Below are 12,071 nucleotides of genomic sequence, written 5' to 3'. Positions count from 1 at the left end.
CTATAGGAAAGTCTATGGTGCTCCCCAGAGTCAGTTTATAACATAAAGACCACAAGAGAGAAGAAAAGAAGGACTCTTTGTGGGGGCACACAATAGGTATGGAGATATGGCTGAAATCAGCAAATTAAAAATTAACTTTTATTCTAACATGGTATTAAAAGGTGAGCAACTTAGAAACAATTAAACAAACACAAAAACACAGACAATACTTATATGAATGAATCAATGGAAACAATTTTCCACTCAAGAAGCCAGGCAAAATAATGCTGTGATGCTGTGAATCCTCTTAGGTGCCTAGGACCACAATATGTTTAAATACCAATTTAAGGCGTGCTTAACTATAAAGGGGAAATGCATATATACATAATTCAAGGGAGATGCATTCCCTGCAAGGAAGATCACCTCTGACAATAATGTCTCTCTTAATGATGTTGAAAGAGATAGACAAGACGTGTATAAATAAAACAAGGGAAATACAATGGTGTTACAATGTAACAAGATGATATGAATATTCAATATGCGCCTTTGGCCACAATACAATATTTCATACCTGTCTATCCATAGTTAAACCATATTTGCATATTAAGCCTGTTTAACGTATACGCTTGAATTGAGGGAGATGCATTCTCCACAAATGTATGAATCTCTGATATCAAGGTTCCTCTTTATAGTATTAAGAAAAATAGGCACACAAAGAGAATTTTAACAGACAGGACAAAACATACATATATACATAAATCAAAGGAGATATGTATCTCCACTGTGCATTGAAAAAGAGCCAGGCGAGATAATGCTATGATGGCATAAGTATAAAATATGTGCCTATTGGCCAGAAATAATAATATTGTTAACACAGTATGGGCATATTGTATCAGGAAAAGATCACCTTAAATGATAGTGTCGCTTTCCTGATGGAATAGATTCACATTAATTATCATACATATATTTTTGTTTGTATGCCCATGTGCACTGGAGATTGGTATAAGAAAAGGGATTATTTGTCAATAAATTTCCCATAGAGAAAATATACAAAGTATGACAAACAGCAGCACTAAGGACATCAGTACAGACCTCATAGGATATCAATGACTAAACTGATGACTGCTATTGTTGCTTAAACATGCATGATTGAAAAAATAAGTCAAAATAGCCAATCGCTTGTCCCTCTGTGAGATAAACTGTATTGTTACAGAGAGGGAGACATGAGTCCGGTAAGTATATAGAATATGAGGTAAGATAAGCTGTCAGGTTTTAGTGGCCGTCTGCCCTGATGCGCTAGGCAGTGCAGGGGGTATACGCCACTTACCTGGTTAGCGTGCAGTCCTGATTTGTCATCTGTTAGTGCTGATAGCAGTGCCGGTGCATGCCGCTGTGTATAGCTGGAAAGCCGGTGTCACGCGTGCGCATCACGTGACCCGGAAATGTAGGTCTGACGCGCGTTTCGCCACTGATAGGCTTGCTCACAGTTCCAACCTTATGACAGTCAGTAGTGGGTCAGTCCTCTTGTACCCACTGCTGACCAATCACTGTACCTCTACTATAGTTGAGAATCAATTAGCCTATCAGTATCATGAATCCTATGTTTGTTCCCATTGGATCAATTCTTTGATAGACAAACGTGCTAACCAATCAGAACACTGAAAAAACGGCAATGTAGGATACATGATAGACAAGCAAGCCAGCCAATTATAAGGCTGGAAAAACGACAATGCATAATGATAAAAAATCAATATATAACAATCTGTTAATGATACAAATTCATCATGAGGATAATGGTTGGTATTGCTGACAATGTAGATTAATGAAAATATATATATATATGTAGAAAAGCGAGCTACATTGGTCTCACACAGTATTGCCTAGTATGATAAAGAATCATTCGTAATGTATAATAGTATACTAATAATGCTCCAGATTCTTTATGGAGATAATAATTAGTGCCACTAACAGGGCAGATTAACATACATATGTGCAAAAATGTATAAATAAGGAAGCAGATTACATAGAACAATGATTGCCTGATATAACTTATTCAAAATGAGAACATGATTGTTTCAAACGTTTAATAGATGAAGTGAAAATATCTATATTTAGAGAAGATATATATCTCATAGAGAAGGATAATTATGTAAGATACCCAGTGTGTATAGCAGCAAAGATTATGAACAAGAAAAATAGTCTATTCCCTAATTGATATGCTGAGAGAGCAGCTACTGCATGTCATTGTACCTCAGTAGTGAAAGACATGTGAGCGTACCCTAAAAGCACATAGGGATGAGAATAAGTCAGTGAGGCATCTGCTGTCACATTGTATCAGCTGAGAGGTGCCTGATGACAGTCATTGCAGGCGTCTTTCCTGAAAATCTGTGATGAGAGTGCCCTTACAAATGAGTGGAAATGTGATATAAGAAAAGAAGGTAATTGCATCAGTACATAATCAGGAGCTCATGCTTAAAATAACCATATACCAGATTTTTGGATCGTCTCCAACCCATGTTGACTCGTTTCTCCAGTACCGATGAAAGATGACTGTCTGCTAGTAGAATTGGCCAATGTTTGAGAATGGCACCTTGTAGTTCCTTCCACTCTCTGCAGAAGTTGGCACTTTTGAACACATTAATAATGACATGGATTACTTCGGATACTAGGTGAGTATGTGTGAGTGTGAGTGTGCATGTATGTTTTATTAAAATTTTACTTTCACGGTGTATGTTTGTTTATTTACGTATTTCTTTAGTTGAGGAACTACAAGTGCCAGTGGGCCCGTAATGCCCCGCATGCTGGTATTTGTGGTTCTCCAAATACCAGCATGCAGGGGAGGCTTGCTGGTACTTGTGGTTCTACAAATAATGACAATATGGAAACTTTATTTTAAAACTTTACACTAACACTATCAACCCGGCACCCATGGGCATAGGGTGCCGGGGATAGCCCCGGGTTATCAGTCTAGGCCTGGGGTGCCCTGGAGAGGGGTACCCCTTTATTGGGTGGGTACCCAACTCCCCAGGGATCCCCGGCCTGGACTGACTAGCGGTCAGGGATAATGCTTTGGCCGGGGAAACCGGTGAAAGGTTTTCCCTGGCTGTGGCATTATCACCCCGCTAGAAAGAGTTCGGTGCTGGTTCTGGAATCTTCAGGGGACCCCTACTCGTTTTGTCCCCTGATTTTCCAGAACCAGGACCAGCTCAACAAAGCCCTGTGCTGGTTCTTAATATACAGGGGCCCCCTACGCATTTTGGCCCCTGTATTTTTAGAACCAGAACAGGCTTTATAAAGCCCGGGGCTGGTTATGCTTTTGGGGAGGGGGTGCACGTAATTTTTTTTTTATTTAAAAACATTTTACATAAGTACACACATTGAAACATGTACATATCTCATGGATATGTGCTTGTTTCTGTGTTAATCTGACCTGCTCAGGATGTACTCGCTAGCCTGAAGCAGGTCTATTATTTGGAGACTTTTGGTAATCTTTTTTTTGTGAGTCTGAAACAGACACCCTATTACATTGGGCGAGTTGATTGTTTTCAATGTGAAAACATCTGGATGCGAGTTTGAGAATGGAGAGCTTTAGTAACTCTGAAAAATGCGAGTTTTAATGAACAGACACCCTATTACATTGGAGAGTTGTGAAAAATTGCGAGTTTAGCACCAAACTTGCAATTTACCAAAACAGACTACCTATTACATTTGGCCCTATATATCGGCTGTTCAATTGAACGGCCTATATACCATGTGTGAAAAAATGCACCTTCAGCAAGCATCTGCAATCAAAAAGAGACCTCCCCCATACTTCCAGACCCCCCCCCCAAAGGCTATTTCACTAGTTTTTTTTAAGATCTTTTTTTTGTCAAAATGTGAGACAAAAATACAAAACAGAAACAGACATATATATCCTGAATCATCAAAAAACAGAAAAAAGAGACAATCGAATATTACAGTTTTCAAACCACATTTCTATGTTATATATTTTTGTCCTTCTTTCCTTCCAGTTATTAAACATATAAAAATGGATGTGATACAACAGCTCAAAACCTAAAATAGTAACGATTATTTTTGTTGTAAAACACCAGAATATTGGTTATGAGAGCCAAAAAAAAACCTCCAGTTATCGTAAAAAATATATCAAATTGTAACTTTGAATCCCATAAACATATTCAAAAAATCAATATAAAAGCTACAAAAACTTGTCAGAGACATTAATAGAGAAAAATTTAAAAACAAGGAGGATTAGTGGGGGAAAAAAGTTGAGAATGACAGGAAGAGAACTGTGAAAGGGAGAAAAGAAGAAGAAAAAGGAAAAAAGAAAAAAAAATTAGAAAAAAAAAAAGTAAATAAAATCAATAAATAAATATAAACATTTATATTAAACTAACATCAGATTAGAGAATAAATGTTTAAGATAGACCAGGAAGGGTTGCGTTGTTAAACCTATACCACGGGGACCAAATTTTGTGATACTTGCCCACATTATTATTTTGGAGGCTAGTGATATACTCCATTTTGGACACAAACAAAACACGATTGAGGAGCGCCTGTTGAGTTGGAGGAGAAGGGTTTTTCCAGGTCCTAGCGATCTGATATTTGGCCGCACAGGAATATACGTAATCAATTTATTGTCAAATTTGGATAACTGGCAGATCGGGGCACACAGGAGTAACGAGGCCAGGGAAAGGGGGGGCACAGTGGGACTATGGAGGATATAAGTGATTTAACAAGTGTCCAGAAAGGAATGATATTAGGGCACGTCCACCAAATATGGAGAAAAGAGCCTACTTGGCCACAGTTTTGCTAACACATATTGGAGGTAGCAGGATATATTTGGTTAAGACGTTCCAGCACAAGATACCATCAGGTGTATATTTTATATGAGTTCTCCTTAATGGAAACACTTATTGAACATTTTGATATATTGAGGCGGATAACCTCCCAAGTTTCTTCTCCCAAAGAGATACCTAGGTCCAGTTCCCAAGAGAGTTATTGGGCCGTCAGAGGTGAATGTAGCTGGATAAGTATAGTATGATAGATACGAGAAATGAGGCCTTTATCAGCAGGACTATACATACAAAGGCGTTCCATCGCCGTGGGATTGCATTGAGAATGAGAGGATGGAAGGAATGAGGAAACAAAGTTACAGAGTTGAAGATATTGATAAAAACAGGTTTGCGGGAGTGAATGTTTCTCGCGGATGTCGGCGAACGTTTGCGGAGCTAAATTACCTATGATGTGACGGAAACGGGTAAAGCCGATCTTTGACCAGGTATTAGCCATATGAGGTGAGTTGCCAGGAGGAAAAGAGGGATGATTCCACAGGGGGTTTGAGGTGAGGGGTAGGTAGACAGAGCAAATTTAGAAGAGAGTCACATATAGACAAAGTAAGAACTACTGAGGCAACTGAGAGAGCTGAGGGGGCCTATGTTTGCGTAGAAGCCAGATCGGAAACGGATGTGACTTTACAGAGGTCAGATTCCAGGTCGACCCATCGTTTGGTACCTTTAGGGGAGAGCCAAGCTGCCAATTGACTGAGCCTGGAGGCTTGATAATATTTAGATAGTGATGGAAGTCCAAGACCACCTGTTACTGAACTTTTGAAAAGGATCTCCATGCGAAGGCGAGGTCTTCTGTTGTTCCAAATGAACTTGCCGTAAAGTGATTGAAGAGAAGAAAGAACACGGGGGGTACAGAGACAGGAAGGGTCTGAAAAGGATATAGTAGTTTGGGAAGGACATTCATTTTTATTGCGTTTATATATCCTATCCAGGAGATAAAAAGAGTACACCAACGGGAAATATCTTGCTCAATTGCACGGAATAAGGGGGGGTAGTTTGATTTGTACAGAATGTGATAAGATTTTGTGAGATGAATGCCAAGGTATTTAATAGAATCTGTCTTCCAGACGAAAGAGAAATTAAGACGAAGGAGGTCCAGGGATGCACTTGGGATATGGATGGGCTGGGCCTCAGATTTATCATGGTTTACCTTGTAGCCAGACAAGCGGCCATTTACAGATAGTTCCTGGAAGAGATTTGGGAGCAAGATCATCGGAGGGTGAGGAGGACATCATCGGCGAAAAGAGAGCGTTTGTATGAGGAGTTGCCTATAGATATACCAGAGATATCAATATTCGCTCGAATTCTACAGGTTCTATTATCAGAGCATAGATAAGTGGGGAGAGTGGGCAACCCTGCCTGATACCATTTGAGATAGGGAAGGGGTCTGAAAGAAGGCCGCCTGCTAAAACAGAAGTGGAAGGGTTGAAGTAGAGAGCTTTAATGGCTTGGAGAAAATTTCCCTTGAAGCCAAAACCAAGCAAAGTATCAGTCATAAAGGGCCAAGAGACCCTATCAAAGGCCTTCTCGGCATCAAGGGCAAGAAGTAGAGAGGGGAGCTTAAGGGTATTGACATGAAGGATTAAATCTACTCTTCTAGTATTGTCAAGTGCTTGGCGGGTAGGCACAAAGCCCACCTGGTCTGGATGGATGAGAGAAGGGAGGATAGGGTTTAATCTGTTTGCTAGTATTTTAGCGAAAAGTTTGAGGTCAGTGTTTAAAAGGGATATTGGACGATAGTCACAAGTTGGGGATCTTTACCTGGCTTTGGGATGACCATGATTTTGGCTCTAGTGGAATCTGAAGGAAAGAAGCTACCCTCAAAAACATGATTAAAGGAGGACATGAGGTATGGAATGAGAGAATCTTGAAAGGCCTTGTAATGTGAAAAGGGGAGTCCATCTGGACCTGGTGCTTTTGAGGGTTTCTGGGTTTTAAGGGCAGCAATTAATTCTTCTTCAGTTATGGGAAGACTAAGATCTGCAGCAGTGACAGAATCAATCTGAGGTAGGGCACAGGAGGAGAGATATTCAGAAGTAGGAATAGATGGGACAGATTGGGGAGAGTCACAATTTTTGAGATTGTAGAGGTGAGTATAATAGTCCTTAAAAATAGAGTTAATTTTAAGGGGATTATATTGGAGAGATCCTTGAGTGCCGGGATTGCTAGAATAGATTTGCGAGCCTTCAGGCGGTTGGCTAGTAAAGTGTCTGCCTTATTGCTTTTTTCATAAAAGTGCTGGTTTAATCTTCTGAGCGATTTCTCAATCTTCTCTGAAATAATAGTGTTAAGTGCAGATTTCGCTACAACCAATTGTCTGTAAATGGCATCCATAGGAGTATGTTTGCGAAGAGATTCTAGCTGCTGGACCTGTTCTGTAAGGGACTTAAGGAGTAGTTTATGTTCCTTATTCCTGTGTGAGGCATAGCTGATAATGTGACCCCGAAGGACGCATTTATGAGCTTCCAAGATAATTGGAGAGCAGCCAGAATCAGGCACGTTGAGGGAGAAGTAGCCCTTCAAAATATCTGTGATCTTTGCTCGGAAGTGAGGAATTTTTAATAGCGTCTCATTGAGTCTCCAAGGGTGCCGGGCGACCGGGGTGTCCAAAAGGTTGAAAGAAGAGGTGACAATTGAGTGGTCGAACCACAAATTTGAAATGATCTCAGAGTTAGTGAGGTGTTTAGAGACTAATAGACTGCAGAGGATTAGGTCGATTCTTGAGTATGAACGGTGAGGAGCAGAAAAAAAGGTGTAATCTCTAAAGGAGGGGTTGAGAAAACGCCGAGTTCCCTGCTTCTATAATATGTTTAGCAAGAGATCTGGAGAGAGGGCATACACGGGGACGGGCCTGAGAGGAGGATTTATCTAAAGCGGGATCCAGTACACAGTTAAAATCTCCGCCGAGAAACAAATAGCCAATATGACGCTTATGCAATGAGCTAAAAAAAGACTTAAAAAAGCATTTGTGACCAACATTAGGAGCATAGACATTAGCAATAGTGACATCTATATGTCCCAATCTACCAGTCAAAATAATATAACGGCCATCTGAATCAGTGTAGACAGAGTTTTGTGTGAAGGGCAGTTTGTTGTTAATTAGGATCGCAACTCCATTGTGTTTGGTCATGCTGGAAGAGTAGAATACATTGGAGAATTGTTTAGAAAGCAAGGACGGATGGTCAGGGGTTCGGAAGTGGGTATGTTGTAAAAGAACAATGTCAGCCTTAAGGCTACGAATGATGCAGAACAAATGCGAAAGTTTCTCGGGGGTATTAAGACCTCGGGCATTCATGGAAGCAATAGTAAAAGGCATGATAAAATAATAAAAAATTAAAATAAAAAATTCAGGGAAAGATTTAATGTGCAAAGAAAATTAAACAGAGTCCCCGGCTCGCCTAAGAGAGATAAAGAGAGAGAGAGAGAAAAAAATAATAGTAATTAAAGAAAAAAAAGGAATAGAAAAAGAACAGAAAACAGAAGGAAAATGGGACCGAAAAGGAAAGAAAAGATAGGAACAAAGAACCAGAAAGGTGGAAAGAAGTACACAGAGGCTAGGACACAATCGTCATAAGAGGCGCAGGCAAAAATAGCCCGAGGCACCTCTAGGTGAAAAAATAAAAATATAAATAAATACGAATTTACTTAGAAAATATAATTTAAATTCTAATAATTTCTATAGAAAGGAAGAGACATGTTTGAGGGGGGAAAAAGGGAAAAGTAATAATAAAATGGAGGAGGAGGGGATCGAAAAACGGTAGCAAAGTGGCATATGTGGAGGAAGATGAAAACATTAATTAGAGCAGCCTAGATCAGCAACACATAATAATATCCTAAACCATAAATAATAGAGTACTAAGTATTGCAGAGGCATGGAATATTATAAAAATAAAGCAGTGAAAACATAATCAAAACATTGCCATAGGAGATAATCCTAATATATCAATCGCAAATAATAGAATGAAAAAGAGAGGAGAAAAAAAAATGAATGGGGGGGAGAGCAAGGGAAGCAAAATGAAAAACAGAACAGAAAATAACATATTGATAGCTGAATTGAAGCGAACTAGACCAAATATATCTAATAATATCGTAAACCGCAAACTTAGATATTAAATTACCAGTTCCTTGAAAAAATTACAGAAACACAAAACAATGAACAAAAACAGCAAAGTCAAAGTCAGGGTAAAGCCTCGGAGAGAAAGAACACTCACGAATCAGAGGAATCATTCTAAGGAGGAGAGCCAGATTCCTCTAAGTGGGTTAATAAGTCCTTGCACTCCCGAAGATCTCGGATCAGGACCAATTTGCCATTTAAGTCAACAATGAGTTTGAAAGGGAAACCCCAGAGGTATCGGATATTCCTGTTACGTAGAGCTCTGGTTAAATCCCGAAAATCTCTCCATTTGGCAATCATCACGGGAGAGAGATCTTGATAGAATTGGAGATTAACAGCATTGAAGAGAATATGGGGCTTACCCCAGGTTGGAGCCAGAACAAGTTCCTTGTCCTTGTAACTAAGGAAACGCATAATCACATCTCGAGGGGGGTCGTTATCACTTGGTTTAGGCCGGAGGGCACGATGTGCCCTTTCCAAGGGAATTCTCCTTTAATTTTTTAATTGAGGTGTTTCAATCAGACCCTTTGCCACAGGTGTATAAAATCGTGCAGTCTCCATTTGCAAACATTTGTGATACAAAATGGGTCTTTGGATGCCACCTTTGCAATAAGACAGTTTGTGAAAATGTCATCCCTGCTGGATATTCCACGGTCAACAGTAAGTGATATTATTAGAAAGTGGAAGCATTTAGGAACAACAGCAACTCAGCCACGAAGCGGAAGACCATGTAAAATCACAGAGCGGGGTCAACAACTGCTAAGGCGCATGGTGCGTAAAAGTCACCAACACTCTGCTGATTCCATAGCTGAAGAGTTCCAATCTTCCACTGACATTCATGTAAGCACAAACACTGTGCGGCGGGAGCTTAATGGAATGGGTCAAAAGAAACTGTAGTGATCCAGTAATCTGCAATGAACAAATGGACACAATGGGAAATCATTTTCTAGCACGAGGATATGAAGGGAATCATATAATTCAAATTAAAGAGGATATCCAGAAAATGGAAAGAGACCAATTCTTGAAGCCCAAAGAAGTTAAAGATTTAAAGAAAGGGAATTAATGGTCTTTTATTACAAAATATGGGAGCCATTTTAAAGAGTTGGAAAGAGTTCTTAAACAACATTGGCATTTTTTAACAAAGGACCCTGTTTTAAAAACTGTTTTACCTGAGAAACCTTTTATCTACCGTAGGGCGGACAATTTAAAGAGTAAACTTGTGCGCAGTGCTTTAGATTTTCAAACCATGGACCCCATTCGCACAAAAGGTTTCTACCGCTATGGTACATGTAGTACAGTGATTCCCAACCTCGGTCCTCAAGGCACACTAACAGTACTGGTTTTAGTGATATTCATGCTTAAGCACAGATGGTTAAATCAAAATAACTAAGGTACTAATTAAGTCACCTGTGCTCAATTATGGCTATCCTTAAAACCTGGACTGTTAGTGTGCCTTGAGGACCGTGGTTGGGAACCCCTGATGTAGTATGTGCATTAATGTTCCCATATCTTGTTCAAAAATCACGAAGGTTTTAAGAGGAGGTAAATCTTTTAAAATATTGGATTTTATCACTAGGCATACTATCAATGTGATTTAGCTTATCGAATGCTCATGTGGACTTCTTTATATTAGACGTACGTCAAGAGCATTGAAAACTAGCAGCCATTTTGGAGGACACTACTCAGAGTGAGCGTGTGCTGTGCTTCCAGATGGATTGTCTGCTCCTACCAACTTTTACATTTTTACCACCTTAACTTTTGCATTTGACCCACTCTACCGGACTTCCTTGTTTTTCCTCCGCATAGACTTACTGTGCATCAACATCATATCTGCTCCCTGGACAGCATCATTTCAGGTACACTGTGAAACAATTGTCCAAAACTAATTGCTCAGTTCCCTGCAATAATTATTTACTGTCATTTCTGAGAGAAGTTTCCTATACTATCAGTTTGTAGCTTCCCTCTGTTATATCATTGCTGGTGTGTTGCTGCCATCGAGTGCTCAAGTGTAAGTACTACACTTGATAATCAACTGTATTGTATGCACATTCTGCTATCATCTACATCTTCGTGGCCGCAGCGCCTCCTCCTGGCAAACATTTCAAATGTCTACAATCTACTTCTTTCACAACTACCTGAGCCCTAATGTCAATCATGTGGCTTTTCTGTCCTCTTGCCTCCATATGTATGCTACACATCATGTGACTTTGTGACTGTACTTTTGCTGGTTGCAACTCCTCAACCAAATCTTATAAGGTGACGTGACACTTTCTCCATGTCTTTACCATTACTTTAACACACTTCTGACCCGGACTGCTCCACTTCTCAGGAGACTTCGCAATGCAAATGTGAGTCTACACCTTCACAAATGAAGCCTTCTGCCCTTGCAGTGGTCCTTGATCAACTGCTGCCTGGGCCATAAACTTGCAGGAAGCAAAGAGGCCATAGAATTGACCCTTACTCAACCAGCACAACATTTGCAAAGATTTGATGAGGCTGAACAACCCTTGTCCAATCTGGAGGAAGAATTGGACTCTGCCAAACAAGTAATCAACAATCAGATGAAAGCACTATCACAGCAAGAGGAACAGGTAGAAAATGGTTGGCATCCATGAGTCAGCCAAAGGTCATGAGCTACTAGATCTTCTCTCCAACTGGATCCTGCAACAACTGGCAAGGATCTCCAATGGCCATTGTAAGAGCACATAGAATTGGCCTGGATGGGTAGAGGGACTCTGTCCATCCTCGACCAGTTATATTGAAGATACTGAACTATGCAAATAAGATTAAGCTACTTGGCCATTACAGAAGAACCTCCAGCTTAATTTATCATGGGGAACGTCTTCTACTTTTCAGGACTTATCCAACCACACTGTCAGTAAAGGCAAACAATTTGCTCCAATACGTAAACTATTATTCAAAAACAAGATAGATTTTTTGTTGCTATATAAAATTTCTTGTTGAGGTCTATGTTCTTTTCATGATTGCTCGTTCTCGACACTTAAGTCGATACATTAAGGGGTCCCCTTCCCTCGCTCGCTGGGATGAGGAGAGGTCCTGTCTTTTTCACTAGTTTTTACACTGACAGGTATTGGATTTGCGTGATGTTTCTATAGGTAACCTGCCTAATA

Source organism: Taudactylus pleione, unplaced genomic scaffold (genome assembly GCF_031769625.1).
Source record: "Taudactylus pleione unplaced genomic scaffold, aTauple2 ptg000002l, whole genome shotgun sequence".
NCBI lineage: Eukaryota > Metazoa > Chordata > Amphibia > Anura > Myobatrachidae > Taudactylus > Taudactylus pleione.
This window is presented reverse-complemented; position numbering follows the sequence as displayed.